This window comes from Ostrinia nubilalis, chromosome 19, assembly GCF_963855985.1.
Source record: "Ostrinia nubilalis chromosome 19, ilOstNubi1.1, whole genome shotgun sequence".
NCBI lineage: Eukaryota > Metazoa > Arthropoda > Insecta > Lepidoptera > Crambidae > Ostrinia > Ostrinia nubilalis.
Genome location: NC_087106.1, coordinates 8036734 through 8043740, shown reverse-complemented (window position 1 = coordinate 8043740; position 7007 = coordinate 8036734). Strand labels below are relative to the sequence as shown.

Below are 7007 nucleotides of genomic sequence, written 5' to 3'. Positions count from 1 at the left end.
TTCCAAAATGAAAATCTGGCCCAGACCGTGATGCAGATTGGAAAAGTCGTGGATGCACCAATCGTGGACTGTGACATTCTGTCTGCGTTCAGAGTATCCAAAATCGATCCCACAAACAGCCGCCCTAGGACGGCTGTAATCAAACTCCGCAGCAATAGATGTCGAGACACGGTGATAGCAGCAGTATCTAAGTACAACAGACAGCACCAAGATGCGAAACTAAATACGAAAACGATTGGTATCGGTGGTGCAGCAGCGCCCATATTCGTAGCAGAGCATCTCTCCCCTGAGAACAAATTGTTGCATGCAGCTACGAGGCAAAAGGCTAAGGCTCTTGGTATCAAGTTTGTGTGGGTCAGAAACAGTAAAATTTACGTACGTAAGGATGAATCTTCACGACCTAAAATTATCTCCAATAGAGACGTTCTAGATGCAGTGGCGGCCCTAGCAAAAGTTTTAGGTGGTGCAAAATCTCAAAATGGCGCCCCGAGTTGTTCCTATACTATGTAGTTACTTTATCCGTGATTACCTACTAGTATTAGATCTGCCAAATTACTATAGATATATGAGGCAAGTACAATGATGACTATCGTGCTTGTCATAGCAGTTGTTCTGCTCATTCGCAATAAAAAAAATGACGTCAATCCCGCTTGTATTACCCTCATGCCCTGCTGAGGCAAATTGTACAGATGAGAAATAAAAACAGTTAAGTAATAATTTTGTTTCACAACTTTTATTCAAACTGATAGGCTACATACAGTCTTAAAAAAAAAAACTTCCAACAACCACTTTAATGAAAAACTTAAATGGCTACCTTTCTGGCTTTTGCGCTTGCAAATTTTTTTATTAATTCGGAATAATTTAGCTTCTGAGCAATAGCATTTTCTATGGACAAGATTCCAAGATCTGACAGTCTTTCCTGACACATAGTAGAACGTAGGTAAGTTTTTATAAGTTTCAATTTACTGAAGCTTCGTTCCCCTTTAGCGACAGTTACAGGTATAGTCAGCAAGATGCGAAGTGCTGTCCACACATTTGGGAAAATATCCTGCCAATCATTCTTTTTAATAAGTTGGAGAACTTTAAGTGGCTCTGCTGATTGAAGATCTTTTATTAATGGGTTCAAGCTCATAAGTTCCTCAACCAATTCACAACCAGACACGTCACATTTTTCCCCATCTGTTAAACTGATTTGCAAATCACTACAGGCTTTTTCCAATATGGATCTTTCAGGAATTATTTTCATGTTGTATAAAAATGACCATGTATCATTGAATATTGATAGTTGTTTAAATCGAGTGACTAAGGCATTCTCAATTGTATCAATCATAGGGTAGAAAACGTTCATTTTAAACAATTCTTCAGGATCAGATGGTGTCTCATCTACGGCTTCATACTCAAATAATCGTTTCTTTCTTCGGGATCGGGCAGCCTTAAAAATTGGGTCTATCTCAGCCTGAGATGCTATTTCCTTAGCTGTTATTAGAGCAGATGAAGAGTCTCGGTACTGTTTCACAAATTCTGAGCAGTTTTTCAGCAATTGCGACGCATTTGGTAAATCCATAGATTCAGACTGCATAGCCTTACTTACAATGTTTACTTGAAACAATATATCATACCAAGCCACCATTGTAACTATGAACTCAAATTGCTCCATGTATTGAATTAGAGACAAGGCCTCTGATGCAGCGACTGAGTCATTTGTTTCTTCATGAAGATTCAGAAGGGCATCACGAACTGAAGAGTAGTGATAGCGAACAGCAGCAAGGCTAGAAATTCTACTCTCCCAGCGAGTTTCGCAAACTTTTTTCAGGGATAACCCTTCAATGTGCTTGGATACCACTTCCCATCGCTTTGTTGATCCGGAAAATAAAACAAACAGTCTTTGGAGAAATCCAAATAAAGAAACTGATTTAACGGAAGTTTTCGCTGCATCAGCTATCACTAAATTCAAACTGTGACAACCACATGGATTGAAAAATGCTCGAGGATATTGATTCAAAATTCTGGTTTGGACACCTTTATTTATTCCTACCATATTCGCTCCATTATCATACCCTTGGCCGCGACAATCGTTCATGTCCAAGTCAAACTCTTGCACAATTGTATCTAGAAAGATTCCAGTAAGTCCTGCTCCCGAAGAGTCACTTACCGGCTTGTAAGCAACAAAACACTCACGTACTTCGACTTCTTCATTAGTATCGACAAAACGGAATGTTACTGATAATTGTTCAACGTGGCTTACATCAGGAGTACAGTCCAGTATGATAGAGAAGTATTTAGCTGATTTTACCATAGACAAAATATTATTTCGGACTTCACTTGCAAGTAAGCCAATTAACTCGTTTTGAATACGTTTGCCAAAATAATGGACATTAGTCTCCTTATTTACAACACGACGAAGGTGCTCCATCATTACAATATCAAATTTTCCCAGTAACTGCACTAAACCCAGGAAATTACCATTATTAGGAGTGTATAAAGTTTCCGCTCCAGAACTCCCTCTAAACGATAAATTATTGCTTGCTAAGAAAAATACTATTGACATCATTCGTTCGAGGATAGCAACCCATCGTGTTTTCTCACTCTCAATCTGCTTTTGCAAGTGCTTGTCTATTCCACTGAAGTTCTTTAATCTAATTGACGCTTCTATCCAATTGTTCACAGCACGTCGATGATCTGAGGATGTTTCGTGAATTTTGAGACGCGTTGATAAGTGCCTCCAGTCGTCAAATCCTTCTTTTCCCAATCTAGACTGGGGATTTGTATTAAATAAACGGCAGCAAAAACAATGTACTTTATCTGCAGATTTAGAGTACACGAGCCATCTTCTTTTGAAAGTTTCCCCATTTGGCATTACTCTTTCAAAATGCATATTTGAAAAATGACGACCGTCAAGTTTCCTTGGGTAGTTTTCGTTACTCATTTGATTACTTACAGGGCCTTCAGTAATTATTTCATCTCTTGTCGCAGAGTCAATGAATGGCCATTCTGAAATATCATCATATTTTTTTTTTCTAAAAGGAGATGATGATGATTGTACATCGGATATAATTTCTTCCGAAATATTTTGAAATCCAGAAGAGGTTCCTGGAATACCTAAATAAATACAGAAAAAGTAAGTCCAGACGAAAAAATTATGAATTATGAACATTTCGCTAACTGAAACGAACGAGGTGAGGGAATAATTTGTATTAAAAGCTTCAAGCGTAATTTCATATTCCAACTACATAGTTCACTTGCTACTGTGCTTGGCGTTTGTAGACCGAATTGGAGGACGTCTTTAAGCTTCAGGATAGGATAGAATGGAATTGGAATTCTTGAGTGGCGCCCATGTCCCTACCGGAAGACGCAGCGCGGGCAGGTTCTCCTCAGGGTCAACCGATGACCTGGTGAAGGTCGCGGTAGCGCAAGACGGGACGTTGTCGGATGCTTTGGGGGAGACCTATATCTAGCAGTGACAAATGAATATACGCCAAATTAAATTAAGCATGTTTATGATTTTGGCCACTGAACTAGTTGGAAAATGAAATTACGCTTGAAGCTGCTAGTCTAATAACACCAATAGGTATTTTTTTGGAAAGTGAATGAAAATTTAGCAACAACGAAAATATAGAGAACCAGGTAAATCTTCTTGAATGTGTTGTTTTTCATCTTCATGAGCTTCGCCTGAAGAACTTTTATTAAGTAGGTCTTCTTCCGTTGCGTGGTGGAGTTGAACTAGTTCTGATGATAACGATTCAGATGATTTCTCAGGTCTCAAAAATTTCGATAATAATTTAGCTGCCTTCTCAGATTCTTCTTGCTTTTTCCGTTTTCTTTTTAAGTTTTGAGCACCAGATAATTTTTTTGGAGGCAGTGACATGATTTTTTTCTGTAAAAGATAAATTTATTAAATGTAATACAATACACCTATTATATGCTGCGATTACATAAAGTCCATTTCTTCCACGGTAACAAATCACAGAGTTAGGTTCGCTTTACAAAAAGAAAAAAATATTAATAACTAAAACAAAAAAAAAACACCCCGACTATGGAAAGCTCGCGTCGCGCTCTAAAAAGTATAGAAAAAGAAAATATTCTTGACAGACATTCTTCTCAACAAACTATTTAATATTTATCATCTATTAAGTAGACAACTTACATACAATTTTTATTTTTATACACAGATATATATGTAATGATGTTCAGAGGAAAGCCGTGGTCGTATGCCACCCTGCCCTAACAATCGCTTACTACTGTTAGAATGCATTGCAAATTGCAATACCCTTAAGATACGAGCTGAAAACATAACACTCCTTTAGGGTTCATCGCAGTCGGGTAATATATAAAAACAAATAATTAAGTACCTACATACATCCAAGATCTAATATCGCTAAATGACGTAGACTTATGTACCTACATTCATTATACTTACATGAACACGAACACGACCTGCTGCAACAGTACTTACCTTGAGTTTAATCTATAGAATAGCAATAATACAAGTAACTTTGCGCTAAATACACAATAAATACACTTGCGCGAGAATAAACAATGACAACAGGCTGGCGAAGCATCAGCAACTAACAGTTGACCATAGAGAAAAGTAATACATAGGAAATAGAGAACCCTCTCTGTCAAATTTTTGAGCCTACTAATTGACAGCCTGGTGTTAAATTCCCTGTACTTAACCTACGTACGTAACGCTCACATACATACATAGTACACGCACACATACATACATAAAGTCCACGCACACATACACACAGTTCACGCACACATAGGCCCTCATAACCTTCAAAGAATTATTGTTTTTATGATGTACAATGTAGAATTTTTTCAAATCCATTATTTTGAAAATATTTATCTTTATGGTGTACGTATTTTCAAAACAAGGTATTTGGAAAAATTCTACATTGCACATGGAAATGCAAATAAGTAAACAAAAACTTTTGAATTTAATAATTTTACTTTATTTATGAACACACATAATATTATACACCAAAAGCGTCTTTTCGCAAAGTTTTCAACACAGAACACAGCACATTGAGAAAACTCAGATCACTTGTGAACATAACAGAAAGTTTCTTCGCGATTCACGAAGGAACGAACAAAACTCCGATGAACCAGAACAGCAGCAGGTACGAAGGAATGAACTTGAATTTGACTCGACTCTTCAATACTTTAATAGGGCCACAGAACTCATAAACGATGGCTAAGAAAACAATAATGCATTCAATTCAACCTAACAAAAACAACACCGGCCATTTTGGAGGAAAAACAAAGTTGCCATATGTTAAATAGTAATTTCTACTACTCTATTATGTAAATTATAACAAAAATGTCAATGTTCAGTTTTAAATTAAAACAAATTAATTTCATTTAAAAAAAGTTTTCACATTGTAATTAACAATATTCTCAAATATATTTTAATTAAGAAAAAAATGAAAATATGAAGGAAACAGGAGCAGCGACATCTAGAGCGTTTTAAGGTAGTTAAAAAGTATTTGAATTTATTCACCGATGTCGCTGTTTGGAAGCAAGTTTCACTTTGATGACCGTTGTATGGAAGTTTCTTCACCCTGCAGTTGACTGACACTGGCGCGGCGCACCAGTGTTGTTCCTGACAAATTTAGGGTTGCCGTATTCTAATTCTAAAATTGCCGGATTTTTAAGGAAAACTAAGAAAATTGCCGTATTGTATAAAATCTTTATTTGGAAAGTTTAAATTTAAAAAAAAATACAAGTGATGTATTATGTACTATGCGTATACTACTTTTAAACTTACTTTTTTTATTCTTCACTTTTTAAGGTTTTGAATAATTTAGTCCAAGAACCTACCCGAACAAAAGTGAAGAATCTACCAAAATGAGAAAATAACGATTTTAGACATTAAAATCTCAGAGATAAGGTTGCATTTTTGGCGTTTCTTTTCGTGGCGCTTCTACTTCATCTATGGTTTACAAGTTTTTTCGTTCCATTAGACGAAATATTTATTTTTTGTTTACTAAAAACTCATGAAAAACTCATAAAACTCTACTTTACTCAATTGCCGTATATTTTGATACGGTAATCAAAGTGCTGCCGTATACCGTATTTATGGTGCCTAAGATGCCTGAATGCCGTATATTACGGCAATTGCCGTATCAAGAACAACACTGCGGCGCACACAACTGAAGTGACGAGACGGACGACCGACGGACGAAAGAAATTTCACCTCTCTCCCTCGCACGTCGCCTGCCTGCTTCTGTTATCAAAGAAAGCCGCCCTGCACGCTGCCGCCGCCCGTTTGCGCTCCAGATGGATCGTCGGTCAATAACGATTTTTTTTAATAATCGTTTCGGTGACGTGTGGCGAAAGCGGGCGCGTTTCGATTGATTTCGGCGCCCCCCATAACCGGCGCCCGGTGCAGTCGCACCGCTCGCACCGCCCTAGGGCCGCCACTGTCTAGATGAATTGATTGCCTAGACAACCATCCGATGATGGCAACAGTAGAGTTGGGAGTATCTCTATTATTTTCAAGATCTATTACCAAAATGTGAGAGGCATGAAAACCAAAACAAAAGACTTTTACATGAACGCTATGCAGTGCGACTACGATGCGATCGTCATCACGGAGACGTGGTTAACGCCCGATATCTACGACAATGAGTTCATCGATCCCAAATATACGGTCTACAGAAAGGATCGCTCATCGTGTTCGGGACCTGTAAAGTCCAGAGGTGGAGGAGTGATGATAATAGTCAAAAAAGATATCATCTCGTATAGAGTTCGGCAATGGGAAACTGATGGCGAGGATCTGTGGATTGTCATCGAGCTTCCATTAGAGAAAAATATGAAAAAGATAGCGATATGTGCCATTTACTTGCCTCCGCCACTGAGGTTTGATAACGTGAACAATTTTTTCACAAAGTCCAGTGAAGTATTAACTAAGGTAGACAACTTTTTGTTGATTGGGGACTTTAATATGGGTTTTATAACCTGGACCTTGGATGACGACAATAATAAATTATTACCTCACAACT

General features: G+C 37.6%; 1 long non-coding RNA gene across 1 annotated transcript; it reads right to left on the bottom strand.

The window, feature by feature from the left end:
* Window positions 1-711: 711 nt before the first annotated feature.
* On the bottom strand, window positions 712-6426 carry LOC135081151 (uncharacterized). The gene is made up of 2 exons (XR_010259139.1): window positions 3622-6426; window positions 712-3099 (listed from the first exon to the last, which is right to left on the bottom strand). It is a non-coding gene; the product is annotated as an uncharacterized LOC135081151 (long non-coding RNA).
* Window positions 6427-7007: the final 581 nt, after the last annotated feature.